This window comes from Saccopteryx leptura, chromosome 7, assembly GCF_036850995.1.
Source record: "Saccopteryx leptura isolate mSacLep1 chromosome 7, mSacLep1_pri_phased_curated, whole genome shotgun sequence".
Lineage (NCBI taxonomy): Eukaryota > Metazoa > Chordata > Mammalia > Chiroptera > Emballonuridae > Saccopteryx > Saccopteryx leptura.
In genome coordinates, this window is record NC_089509.1 from 93,676,118 (window position 1) to 93,690,948 (window position 14,831).

General features: G+C 41.8%; 1 protein-coding gene across 3 annotated transcripts in view; it reads left to right on the forward strand.

Annotated features, from left to right (window-relative positions):
- The first annotated feature begins 4,099 nt into the window (after window positions 1-4,099).
- The window catches only part of CREB1 (cAMP responsive element binding protein 1), a 72,480-nt gene continuing 61,748 nt past the window's right edge, over window positions 4,100-14,831 (forward strand). For all 3 annotated transcript variants that reach the window (XR_010746653.1, XM_066346368.1, XM_066346369.1), the window contains exon 1: window positions 4,100-4,302. The gene's annotated coding sequence lies outside the window, so the exon portion shown is untranslated. The remainder of the gene's footprint in view (window positions 4,303-14,831) is intronic.

Consider the following 14,831-nt stretch of genomic DNA (forward strand, 5'->3'; position numbering starts at 1 on the left):
CTAGGAAGTTAGCAAAGCAACATGAAAAGATAAATAAAATCAGTATTGAGTATGAAGGAAGAATATGAGGAAATTTTAAAATAAAAAATTACTGCCTGGCCTGTGGTGGCACAGTGAATAAAGCGTCGACCTGGAACGCTGAGGTTGCAGGTTCTAAACCCTGGGCTTGCACAGTCAAGACACCTACAAGAAGCAACAAGTTGATGCTTCCTGCTCCTCTAAAATCAGTTAATTCTTTAAAAAACAAATTTAAAATTACCATATTTGATAGTGACAAATATGGCTATGATTAAATAATTCCAAGATTTTTGTATCATGTATAGGGCCAGAGTAAGAAATGATAAGTTCAATTTTGAAATGGTACAAGGGTGAGATAGGCAAGTATGCCAAACATTGTATCACGTATGCTTTCCATGAATGATCATGTTTAATTATCACAATCACCCTATGATGTAGGTGGTATCATCATCTTTATTTTACATATGGGAAAATCGAGGCACAAGAATGAACAACAGTTTGCCCAGAATTGTACAGCTAGTAAGTGGCTGAGCCAGGATTTGATTCCAAAAATATTAAGAAACTTATCCTGGGACTACAGATATTCATTATTCAGTAAATATTTGAGTACCACTACATTTTAGACATCGGGCTGATGGCAGGGATGAAAAGGAAGGTGGTGCGCAAGACAGACACGGTCCCCACCTGCACAGGCCTTACAGGAACATTAAACAAATAATTATAAATATGACAAATCAGAAAAGAAAATGTTAACAGGCAGGAAGAGTGACAGAAAAGAACTCTAGGGTAAGGGAGTGGTGTCAATAACTCGAGGTGAGAAGCCTATAGATGAAACAAGAGAGAAAAAGAGTCTAGAAAAAATAAAAAGGACTAACATGGCTGGAGTGCAGAGGGCTAGGAATGACAAGCCCAGATGGTGCAGGGCCTGGTCTCCATGGTAAAGGACTTAGATTGTATTTAGTAAGCAAAGGGAAGCCACTGAGGGAATTCAAGCAGGGTAATAACTTGATCAGATTTGTATTTTAAAAATAACTGAGGCTACAGTATGGCAAATGTGTTAGAACAGGGGTCAGGAAACTTTCTCGCTGAGAGAGCCATGAACGCCACATATTTTAAAATGTAATTCTGTGAGAGCCGTACAACGACCCGTGTACGTTAAGCATTATCCAGTAAAAATTTGGTGGTGTCCCGGAGGACAGCTGTGATTGGCTCCAGCCACCCGCAACCATGAACATGAGCGGTAGGAAATGAATGGATTGTAATACATAAGAATGTTTTATATTTTTAACGTTGTTGTTATTATTATTATTATTATTTTTACAGAGATATAGAGTCAGAGAGAGGGATAGACAGGCAGGAATGGAGAGATGAGAAGCATCAATCATTAGTTTTTCGTTGCTCATTGCGACACCTTAGTTGTTCATTGATTGCTTTCTCATATGTACCTTGACCGTGGGCCTTCAGCAGATCGAGTGACCCCTTGCTCGAGCCAGCGACCTTGGGTCCAAGCTGGTGAGCTTTGCTCAAACCAGGTGAGCCCACGCTCAAGCTGGCGACCTCGGGGACTCAAACTTGGGTTCTCAGCATCCCAGTCCGATGCTCTATCCACTGCGCCACAGCCTGGTCAGGCTAACGTTATTACTATTTTATTAAAGATTTGTCTGTGAGCCAGATGCAGCCATCAAAAGGGCCACATCTGGCTTGCAAGCCATAGGTTCCCAACCTCTGTGTTAGAATTAACCAAGAACAATTTTGTAGGACCCGGATGGTTGTTATTTGCAGCACTTCAAGCAAGAGATGAAGGTGGTTTAGACTGGAGTAAGGTATGGAAAGTGACCATAGGAATAAAGACTGGCCACAATTCAAGTTTTAAGGTACACAAGTGTAGGTGATTCTTATGTGTCAGAGGCATGTTAGATTTCTGGCTTGAACTAAGTCGACGAACAGGATGCTCTTTACTGATCCCAGGGCTATGGGAATATACAGGTTGAGTCTGGCATGCCACAGTCATCCAAATGAAACTGTACCAATGGGAGTTAGAAATATGAATCTAGAGTTCAACAGCAAGATCTAGGTTTGAGTTATAGTGGTCGGCAAACTGCGGCTCGTGAGCCACATGCGGCTCTTTGGCCCCTTGAGTGTGGCTCTTCCACACAATACCACGCGCGGGCTCTACCTCAATAAGGAATGTACCTACCTATATAGTTTAAGTTTTAAAAAATTGGCTCTCAAAAGAAATTTCAATCGTTGTACTGTTGATATTTGGCTCCGTAGACTAACGAGCCTATCCGATAGGCAGTCTCTGGCAGAGGATATGTGAAGCTACAGGAAGAGGATGAGACCACTAGGAGAGTGTATGTGATGGTATTCAAGAAGAGGGCTCAGTTCAGTGGGATCCCAATATTTAACAGTTTGGATATAAGGAAAAGCTGGTTTTTAAAGAGCAACCAGAGAGGAAAACTTTGATATTAGAGCAGAGAGAAGAACCTATTTGAGTGAGGGTCAACAGCGTCAAATGTTAGAATAAAGTCTGGTTAGATGCTGACTGAAACTCTTCTGTGACAAATTAAAGCTGCTTCAGGTGAACGGTAGGAACAGAAAAGCTGGCTGGAGAGGGTTAAGAAGTGAGACAGAAGATAATGTCCATGGGGTAAGAGACAATTGGGATCACAGTTGGAGAGGGATTTAGGGACAGAAATCTTAACGAAATGAGACTTAAGCATGTTTCAATACCAGACCAGAGAGCCGGTAAGAGTCGGAAAGGTTGAAAATAACAGAAGGAAAGGTGGATACTATTCAGCCCAAAGTGTCCCAGAAAGGAGGCGGTGATATTGATCAAGAGTAGGAGGAAGGGCAACCGTTTCTTTGTAAGAGGAAACCAGTACGGGGCGGGGCTCAGATTTTTACCATCTTGGTCCCCTTCTTAAAGACAGGTTTGCTTTAAGGGACAGAAAGGGAAACATGAAAGAGGGCTGCAGAGATCAATAAAAAAAAACCACGAAAAGTCAGTATCATGGCGACTTCTGAGAGACCAATTTCAGTAGCTCAAGAGGCAACGGAAGTCACACCTGCGGGTGTCGAATGGGAGTGGGTGGTGAAGAAAAGGGTGCAGTGAGCGCAAAGCCATGCTGTAGGAAACCGACTGCGAAAAGAAACGACACAGGACGGTACAAGAAAAAAGGCAGGCAGGTAGGGGAGGCGAGAAGACATTTCGAAAAAAGTGTTGAAGAGCAACCTGGGTCAGGACAGGTCATTGCTCGTCGGCCCTGATGACCCTGGCTGTCCATGAAGCCGGCTGAACCCCGCGAGACGTCACAAGGTCCCAGAGCCCCCCCCGCCCCATCCTCACCCCGAAATAGAACAGTCCCGACAGCGGCCGCCAGGTTTCTCAGCTGATTCTCGGAGCCCGGCCGCCCCGCCGCCCTGGAGGCGGAAACCCTCCCCTGGGGCCCCGAGCCGAGCCGGGCCGGGCCGAGCCGGGGCAGCACAGCAGCCTCGCGCTCTAGCCCGCCCTGCCCCGGGCCCTGGGGTGTCGCCCTCTAGCCCGGCCTGCCCCGGGCCCTGGGGTGTCTGCAGAGCCGCACATGCCCTTCCTCCCCAGCTCGCCTGCTGCCCACATTAGCGTCTCCAGGCCCGGCGGCGAGTCTCCCACGTCTCCGCGGCGTTTGCAAGTTCCCGGGCCGACGGCGCTCAGGGGCCCTGGCCCGGCCGCCGCAGCCGCCCTAGAGCCCGCTGCTTCCCGCCGCAGGGCCAGACCCGCGCGGGGGTTTCCATCCAGTCGTCCACACCCCTCGGGAATTCCCCACCCGGCCACACACAGCCCCACTTCCTCCTTCAAATTTCCACCGCCGCGCTTTAGCCATCGAAACGCTGCGGTGGGGTCTAGACCACTCGTCCCCCACGCGGATCCCAGCCCACCTTCGCCTTCCCACTCCCGGCGGAACCCTTTCGCCTTGCCCGAAGGAACCCGAAGAGATTCGGCAAGTTCCGCCTCCAGCGCGAGGGGCGGGGCCGCGCGAGCTCCTCCGGGCGGAGTTCGGCTGTTTCCGTGCGCGGCCGCTGCGCACTCGGCACTGGGCGGCGCTGGCTGGCTCCCTGGCTGCGGCTCCTCAGTCCGCGGCGGCTGCTGCTGCCTGTGGCCCGGGCGGCTGGGAGAAGCGGAGTGTTGGTGAGTGACGCGGCGGAGGTGTAGTTTGACGCGGTGTGTTACGTGGGGGAGAGAATAAAACTCCAGCGAGATCCGGGCCGCGAACGAAAGCAGTGACGGAGGAGCTTGTACCACCGGTAAGAGGAGCAGGAGGAGGAGGCAGGAGCCGGAGAGAGCCGGGGGGACGGAGGGGGGACGGGGAGGCGCCGGACACCCGCGCTCCGGGCCTTCCCCTCGCAGGAGGGGCCGCGGTAAAGATGGAGCCTCCGCCCGAGCCCCACAACATCGCCGCCGCTCGCAGCGAACAAAGAATAATGGCGGCGGACTGGAGCCAGCGGCGGCCGGGGCGGCAGCGACTCTGCCTGCAGCCAGCGGCGGCGCTCATGGCGGGGGGCGGCGGGCGGCGGGCGGGGTGGGAGCCGGGGATCGGGGTTGTGTGCGGGCGGGCGGCCGCGGCGAGCTGGCGCCCGCGTTCCCGCCGCCGCAGCCGCGGCTGCCGAGCCGGGCCGGGCCGGGCTGGGCGCGGAGCCGGGAACCGGGAGCCGCCCCGGGGGAGGCCGCCCGCCCGGGCCGACCTGGCCAGGCGCTGCGGCCCCCGCCGCCCGCCGCCCGCCTCGCCCCCGGCCCGCCGTCCTCCTGGGCAGCGCCGCCGGGGTGCCCGCGGGGGGTGGAGGAGGAAGAAGGCGACAGTTGAGGGCAGAGGAGGTGAAGGTGCCTGCTTTCCCGGTCGCCTCCGTGTCTGCCATGCCCGCTTCGCGGGGAGAAGCGCGGCAACGTCTGACCTAACTCTTCTCCGCGCTCTTTGTGCAATAAAGTTCGAAACCAAAGGTTTCTTCTCGTGCTGTATTTTATTCATGCCCTTTCCCCCTGCTCCCACCTCGGGGGGGAAACACTCTTTTTCTCTTTTCTGCTTAGTTGAGATGATGAAGGCTTAGACATTTTTAGATAGTTTTGACTTTTCCTCACCCTTTTTTTTTTTTAAGTCAGTAGTCATGGAAATGCATTCTTTTTTGGAGGAAGGGGGTGCTAAGAAAAACATCTTTGTAATAACTTTTAAACTGTTGGGATCTTGTAAAAGGGAAGCTGGTGTTTGAACACAGTTTCGCTTTTAACCCTTTCCAATAAGGTAAGCACTTGAGATCTATCATCGTGAAACACTTCGTTTTTAGTCAATATACTTTTTCTTCACATCACTTTTTATCTTTTTTTGCCAACCACGCCAGCGGCGTTTGGGTCCTCTGGATCTCCCCACCCTACCTCCTATCATGTTTCCCACATACATCTGTCTAAAAAAATATATTGATTAACACTAATTCTAAAAATAGGCATTTAAAAATATCCATTATTTGTCTCACATGCGGTAGGTAACCTCAGCCTACGGCTTATTTTTTCTCTGCCTGTTAGGAAGAGGCACAACAGAAAAGTCATTGACACATTAAAGATTAAAAGATTTTGAAAGGACGTGCAGTGTGATTTGTTTACATTTGTCATACCTTCTTAAGAAGTTAGAATTTCATTCTGGCCTTAGCTTACATCAGTTTTGCCTTCTAAAGGTTTAGTAGAAAAGATACTTTGAGTTGCCAGCTGTTGAAATCTTTTACACTCACTGCTTATTTTCCGATTTAAAAGTAAAGCCAAAATAGTTATTTTTAGGTGGTGCAAAAGATGAACGGGTTATTTGTTTTAAAAATAATTAAGTCTGTCACAGTATTATGGAATTGTGGTTAATACACACAAGGTTTCTTGCTAGGAATAAACATGATTGGTATTAGAAGTGCTGTCTTATTTTGCTGTAGCCAATTCACTTTTCCAAAACTTACTTTGCTGTATTGCACGTCTTAAAAAAAACAACACATTAGCAATTTGTCATTGATGAAAAACTTTGATAAGAAGATGCAATAGAGTTTTTCCATAAGGATTGGGAAGATGATTTTATTGCCAAACACTGAGGAAATTACAGTGTTGATAATGCTATAGATTACTGCTTTTCCTTAAGAAAGATTTCCTGCAAGCCAGCATCAGTTGGGTGAATTGTTTCCCCTACAGAGGGAAAATCACTTTTTGTGAAAAATAAAAAAGTTTTCTTTGTGATGGATTCTTTTATCAGTCTTACTCAAAAGAATACTGAATTTTATCTGGAGGTTCAGAATCTGTGATTCTTAGTAATTTCAGGTGAAACATTTTCAAGCTTTTATATTTATTAATATTTGGACATTGATTTGTAGTATGGTACTAAATTATACTTATACCTCTTATCAGGGTTCAGTAAAAATCAGTTAATCTATTTGAACTCTTTTAAATGGACACATGTATTTAAAAAGCGAATGAACCTTTGACACAAATTCACTGAAAAATGTTAAAAGGCACTTCTTGTGGGATTTAAAAGTCTAGTATTCCTTTTGAATGATTTTTTTTTCACACGTAAGCACCTAAGGGAAAGGGAACTTAGAAACCTGATCCATAAAATGGCACGTTTTTCTGCTTTCTAAACTTTGCTGTCTTATTAGATCTGATAAATAGAAGTTTTTGTTAATAAAAAAATAGTTTTATTTTGTCTCATTCAAGGAAGTCATTGAGATTTGTTTTTTGGAGTGTATAATACGGTTATAGTAAACCCAAGTACAGGGGCAAAAGTAGGTTTACAGTTGTATGTGAAAGTTTATTCTCGTATTATTTATTATTGTGTTATTTTCCATACAACTGTAAACCTAACTTTTGCCGCACCTGTGTGTATCCCCTACTTCACCTCAATTTTAAAATCTTCCACAGAAGGAAATTTTTCTTGTAATTTAATGCTTAAAATGTATCACTGAATTATACAATTTCATTTATTCCATAAATAGCTTGCTAGATACAGCTCTGTACATTTTTTATAGCAGCCTGTGACACAGTCTTATAAGCCTATCTTGATGTACATACAGTGTCACTTCAAGTGATGATGGCTCTTTTATTAAATAGAGCTCAAGTCTGAGTGTAAGGATATAGTAGATAGGAAATGAGGGAAAGGCAAGGATTTATTTTTTTAACTCATTGTGAGCTACTATATTTCCCCATGTATAAAACACCCCCCCTCCCCGAAAACTGTGTAGGTCTTAATACGGTGGTTGTAGTTTTTTTTAAACTTGCATTTCCTAACTTTATTTATTTATTGTATTTTTCTGAAGTGCGAAGCAGGGAGGCAGAGACACACCTGCAAGCCCCCGACTGGGATCCACCTGGCAAGCCCACTAGGGGGCGATGCACCGTTGTAACCGGGCCATTCTAGCGCCTGAGGCGAGGCCATGGAGCCATCCTCCACACCAAGGGCCAACCTTGCTCCAGTGGATCCCTGGCTGTGGGAGGGGAAGAGAAAGGAGAAGGGGAAGGGTGGAGAAGCAGATGAGTGCTTCTCCTATGTGCCCTGTTGAGGAATCGAGCCCAGGACTTCCACACGCTGGCCGACACTACTGCTGAGCCAACCTGGCTGCGTTTCCTGCTTGTTTTTGCACTCATTGTAGATAAATACAACTTGAGTTCAATAACTTTATGTAATAAATTTTTTGTTTTCAAATTTCAGGCCCCAAAATTAAGGTGCATCTTATACATGGGAGTGTCTTATACATGGGGAAATACAGTAGTTTCTGCAGTATCACTTGAGACAGCAGTTTGTAGTAATTCAAATATTTATACTGTGACAGAATGTAGTTAGTGGAAAGGGCATTAGGTTTGGAATCCCTGCTGTCATTATTGTCATGTAATTACCCTCAAGGAAATTTGCAATTTACTGGAAGTTTCTTAATTTTCTCAGCCTCAGTTTTCCTATTTGTAGAATTAGAACAGTACCACCTACTTAATAAGGTCACAAGATAAAGTACCTGCTTAGGGACCCAATGATAGATACTCATTATTTCAGCCTTAATTTAGGCTCCTACCTGTGGGATGTTGGGCAGGTTTCTTCTCCACACCTCAGTTTGCTTGATAAATGTACAATCCACACCATAGAAATGTGGGGATTAAGTAAGTTAATACATATGAATGCCAAGCACTGCAAAAATGCTCAAGAAATGTTACTTATTTTAAAATTCATCATTAATACTCCTGTGTTTAATACAATGAAGCAGAGTCAGCAAACTCAAAGCTGAATTACACTGTCTTGTCTCTACTCCGAAGGAACTTTTGAAGAGCAACAACTAATAAGGCAGAATATATGTCATAAGAAAGCAATCAAAAATAGTAACTATCATATATGGGGAAATAATGGAAAAGAGGAATATTAGTTTTATTTCCAGTTTATTTACATATTTATTTATTTATTGTATTTTTCTGAAATATGAAGTGGGGAGGCAGAGAGACACACTCCCACATGCGCCCAACCGGGATCCACCCGGCATGCCCACCAGGGGGTGATGCTCTGCCCATCTGGGGCATTGCTTTGTTGTAACTAGGCCATTCTAGCACCTGAGGCAGAGGCCATGGAGTCGTCCTCAGTGCCGACGGGGCCAGCCTTGCTCCAGTGGAGCCTTGGCTGCAGAAAGGGAAGAGAGACAAAAAAACAGGGGAAGGGGAAGGGGAAGGGTAGAGAAGCAGATGGGTGCTTCTCCTGTGTGCCCTGGCTAGGAATCGAACCTGGGACTTCCATACACTGGGCTGATGCTCTACCACTGAGCCAACGGGCCAGTTTTATTTTTTAGTGAGTAATTTATTCATACAATTCATAATTCCAAACAAAATATATAGAAAAAGTGCACACGTGTTGCCCCCACCCAATCAAGTGTTACCAGTTTCTTATCCTCTCAGAGGTGTTCTATCCATACATAAGCACAGATGTAAGTACTCCTTTCTCTCCACTTTTTTATACAAATAGTAATATAGACTATCGTAAAGCTTGCTTTGCTTAGCAATTGGTTTGTATCAGTACATAGAACTTTTTTATATATAATTTGAGGTATTTCATCATATGGATATATCTACATTATTAACCAGTTAGTGAGCTGATTTTATTTCTAGGTTTTACCGGACCCTTTAGAAGAATCAGTCATTATGCCTTTATTTCTTTAAATGAAAGATATTTCATTTGAGTGAGAAACAGCTGTTTGTGACAGGAAATTACTGGATCTGCCTCACTGTCTTAGTTTTAGTGCATGAAAAGGCAGGAAAGTTGTGTAAGAGTTAACTATGAAAGTGAATTTAGACAGGAGAGAGAGAGAGCAGGAAGCATCAACTTCCATATGTGCCTTGACCAGGAAAGCCCAGGGTTTTGAACCGGTGACCTTAGTGTTCCAGGTCAATGCTTTATCCACTGTGCCACCACAGGTTAGGCTACAAGTGCCAAAGTTTTAAATGTAAATGTATTGCTGTTCTGTTATTTTGAGGATTTATCAGTCTCATAAAATACGAATATGTGTTGTTTTTACCTTCTTAATGACAAAATGCTTACGAAGTACTTTTTACATATTTGGAGGATGCAGATAGATAAAGTTAAAGGCAGACCGTTTTCTTCTGGAATATATCTATGCACTACGAGGGAATTAAATGATTATTCACAGTATCATGGAATCAGTGAATTGCCTGGTGGAGGAAGACGTAAAAGATAATGAACTAAGTAACAAACTAGTAATATGAAAATGGCTGTTTGTGTACCTCTGCCATTTAATATATATTGCTAACTCAGTCATTAAAAGGAGAATAACCGTGGTTGACTTGTTGAAGTCATAAGAGAAAGTATGGTTTAAAACTTATTCTACACTATCATAACTATAAATGTAGGTTTTTGAAACTTGGATAGGAATAGCCAATTGTTTTATTCAGAATGCTTCTCTCCTCTTGATGTGTGCACAATCTTGCCTGGTGTCCTGTTTGTTTTGTCCTGCATTATTCTCTTTTCTTAGCTCTGCCACAGGTGGCCCTGTAAAGAAGTTTAGTTACATTTTACCCAGAGTTTGCTCAGCTGTTTACTATGTTACCAAAAAGGAGAGGGAAAAATATGAATCATTCATATTCGGGTGTTTATCGTAACAGAGAAGTAGAAGGCAGTATGTTACATCTCCAGTGATGAAAATGACCTTTATAAATTTAATCTATTCTTTAGGCTAGTTACATGAATCTCAACTCTAAACAAACAAAAGTACTTATTTAAAAACTTAAATGCTTGAGTTGCTTTTTCTCAGGATTGAAGTAAGGTAATAAAGGAGATTACCGTAATGAGAGGGGCTGTCTGAACAAAGATGAAAAGAACATACGACTTTTCTTTCTGCCGCTGGATTAACATCTCTGAAGAATTTAACAAAGGGCAAAGGTTTGGAGTATAAGATTAATGTTGAGATTTTTTTGTTTTTTGTTTGCTATCTTTTCCCCATAAGTAGAACAGTAAAGACTGACATTTGGTTAGAGAAGAGAAAATTAAGCAAAAGATGAGTAGCTAGTAATGATCTGTGTAGGAGTGGAGGGTGAGTCTAAAAGTTACTTATGCCAATAGTAATAGAATATGTCTTCCCCAAACATTAGTGAATCTTTTCCAAAACTAAGATTTCTTTCTTTAATTTTAAGTATATTCCTCAGGAGCCTAGTTATCTACACGTGAGTTTCTGGTTATAATTATATGACAGTATAATGTACAATAGCAAAAAAAATGTAGTTTAGCCAAAGGTGAATAGCCATTATTTTTTAGTGTTTTTATCCCTATTTGTGTAAGTGATTGGCAATTGGAGACTGAGAAGCATCTTGTTTTTATCACTGAAGTTAAAGTTATTACTTGCTCTGATTTTGCACTTTCAAAGGGGTATTTTTTTTTATAGTATCAGCAGCTTTATTGTTTTCTCTGACCAGTAATAATAGTACCTTGGATTTTACTGCCATTGATCAATCTGGTCATTTATTCAATAAACATTTATTGACCAACTTTTTTATAGTTGGTGAAATAATCACAAGAAAATTTATTCAATTAAGTATTTTTATAGCTATTAAACAAAGGCTTGTCCTAGTTGCTATAAATAATTACAGTAAGCTTGATTATGTGGCTCCCACCCTCAAGGAACTTATAGTGTAGTGGAGATGTTGAAATACTACAAGAGAGGATGATTTATACATAGTAGAATATCTATTTTTACTGTTGTGTTGAAGGGCTATAGGAGCTTGAGGGAGGCAATTTAGTGAGGGAAATTTTCGTGAGAAAGACTTTAAATTGAATACTGAATTTGGCTGGGTAGAGCAAGAAGGGTATGTATTGTAGGCAGAAGCATGGACAATAGAAATGAAGACATGGAAGAATGAGTCTGATATGCTCGCAGGTTGTTGCAGAAAGTACTATATATACTATAAATCCACATAAGGAGTAAGGAACCCTGAGTGTGAAGCAGGGAGCTTTAAATTTCATATAAGAGGAGGAACAATATAAACAGGAGTGACATAAACTGGGCTAAAGCATACATTTCCTGACTCCTAATTCTCTCTCCTTCATGGTTGATTATATTGCAGTTTAAAGATTGGGCATCATAGATTCTTTTTTAAGCATCTTTATTGAAATATCCACATACCATACAATCTACTGATTTCAGTTGTTTTTTTAGCCCGTTCACAAAGTTGTCCATCTATCATCACAATCAGTTTTAGGACATTTTCATGACACCCCCTCCCCCCATCCCTGCAAAGCAAAACAAAACAAAAAACAGCATCCCGTAGCCATCTCCCCTACCACCCCTCAATCTCTCCACACCCCCAGCACAGGGTAATACTAAATCTTTCTCTGTAGATTTACCTATTCTGGACATTGCATATAATTGGACTTAATAATAAGTTTTTCACTGTGATAACTTTTTTTTACTTAGCATAATGCTGTTAAAGTTCATCCAAGTTGTATCAATTCCTTTATATTGCTAAATAATATTCCACTTTATGGATATATAACATTTTATCAATGAATTAATGGACACTTGGACTTTTGGCTATTATGAATAAAGCTGCCATAAACATTCATTTATTGCATGTGTTTTCATTTCTCCTTGGTATATACTTAGGAGTTGAATTGATGAATTATATAGTAACTCTATTTAACCATTTGTGGAACTGCCCAGACTATTTGCCAAAGCTACTGAACCTTTTTACATTCCCACCAGCAGTGTATGAAGGGTCTAATTTCTCCATATCCTCACCAACACTTACAATTTTTCGTTATAGCCATCTTAGTGGGTGAGAAATGGTATCTCATTGCGGTTTTTTTTATCTGCATTTCCCTATTGACTTATGATGTCTAGCATTTTTCATGTACTAATTGACCATTTGTATATCTTCTTTGAAGAAATGTTTATTCGGACTCTTTGCCCATTTTTAAATTGGATTTTTTTTTTTTTTTATTGAGTTGTAGTTCTTATTATTCTAGATACAAGATATGTGATTTAAGGATTGTCTTTTCACTTTTTTTTTTTTTTTCCGAAGACCTGGCTCCCGGTGGCTTCTATGGGATGGGGTACTTAGGGGACTAAGGGAGTTAAGGCCGTGGTTAGGGTCATGGTCTCTATTGATTGATTGGTCTTTTCACTTTCTTGATGGTTCCCTTTGAGGCACAAATGTTTTTAATGTTAATGATTGCCTTTTTTTTCCAGTATTTTTCCTTTTGTTGCTTGTGCTTCTAGTGTCCCTATCTTGGACATCATACATTCTTATTTAATTATTATATTTTCCAAATTTCTCTGAAAGCCCAGGCAAACTGGACACCATTATTCAATGAAAAATAACTAAAGCTACTAATGCATATTTCAAATTACACCATGCCTCCTCTGGACTTCCCTTTATTTTGTGTCCAGATCCCTTAATTGCAGTAACTGAAGAATATAAGCAAAGATAAAAATCAAGACATAATAACTTTAAGTGAAACATTTTAAGCACTGTATTTTAAGAATGAATTATTTGTTATGAGAGGATTTCTTTTGATGCTTGTGTGAGTGTAGTGTATTATTCATAAACCCTACTGTATTTGGGGAATTCACACTTTATAGACTTATACCAGGAAGGTAGTAGTAACTCCTTTGTTTTTTACAGATAACTAAACTGGTCCTGGAGAATTTTAATATTTACTTGCTGATAAAGCCTTTGTTCTGGGCAAGAAATAGCGCTAAAAGCATAGCTTTCATCTTTTGTAGCATTATCTCTTTCTGAGGAAAGTTTTCTAGGCTCTAGCTTTATGTATAGTTACTAGAATTGTTATTTCTAAACAATAGTCGTTTAGGTTTATAAAAATTCAGTTGGAGGAAGCCATTCTAGCCATGGTCTTGGAAAAAATAAATTAATTATTTATTACTCAGGTCTACATCAGTAGAAAGATTAGCATAAATGGCCAGCTCACATTTCCTGTTTTTCATAATTTGTTATATTTCTATCATTTCAAAATAGTTTATGATTTTAAATCATTGTTATTAAATGCCTGTTTGGCGGGAATATATAGGTAAACTGGTTGTAAGGGTTAGAATATGCTTGCCCAACTTTTTCATACATAATACATAAAGGATGGGGTAAAAGTGGGTTTATGGTGGTTTATATGGAAAATATAATTAATATAATACAAGAATAAACTTTTGCATACTAACAAGTATAAACCTACTTTTGCCTCACCCTTTATTTTATCCATTACTAGTTTATAAGCTCATTTAGAGAAAGGTTCCTGTCTTTCTTGTTGGTCCCATAGTTTTTACCAGAACACTTATTATGTAATAGACACAGAAAATGTATTTGTTTAATGAGTGATTCCCTCTTGCAGGGTCACCAGTTTGAAAGGCAGGATTAAAAACAGTGCTCCTTTAGCATTGCACAGATGAAAGGAAGTGGACATATACACTTTAGACAATTAAAATGTACTGAAATTACAGATTTATTTTTTAAAACCAAAGAAATTAGGTTTACAGTGGTTCCTCATCTGTTGCAGGGAACCCCCTGCAATAGGTGAAAATCTGAAGTAGCAACCTTATATTTATTTCATTCTTTATATATATTTTATTTATTATTATTTTTTTGTATTTTTCTGAAGCTGGAATGGGGAGGCAGTCAGACAGACTCCTGCATGCGCCCGACCAGGATCCACCGGCATGCCCAGCAGGGGGTGATGCTCTGCCCATCCGGGGCGTTGCTCTGTTGTGACCAAAGCCACTGGAGCGCCTGAGGCAGAGGCCATGGAGCCATCCACAACGCCCGGGCCATCTTTGCTCCAATGGAGCCCTGACTGCGGGAGGGGAAGAGAGAGACAGAGAGGAAGGAAAGGGGGAGGGGTGGAGAAGCAGATGGGTGCTTCTCCTGTGTGCCCTGGCCGGGAATCGAACCCGGGACTTCTGCACGCCAGGCCGATGCTCTACCACTGAGCAAACCAGCCAGGGCCTCTTTATATATATTTTAAGGCTTTATAAACCCTCTCCACACTCTTATGAACTTTTCCCACAGTATAAACACTTCCTATGCTCTTAAACACTTTGTAAATAATTAAGATAATAAATATATAAAAATGCCTATATACCACAAAATCCAGCAATAATAGCAAAAAATCCGCGATACAAAATTAGATAAATATAATTTAAAAATCTACGATACATTGAGACCACGAAAAGTGAACCATGAGGTGGCGAGGGACAACTGTATTTTTTATTGCTTAAAAAGAAATTTTCATACTTTGAATTTTTATTAATTCTGATGCTTTACTAACACTTCC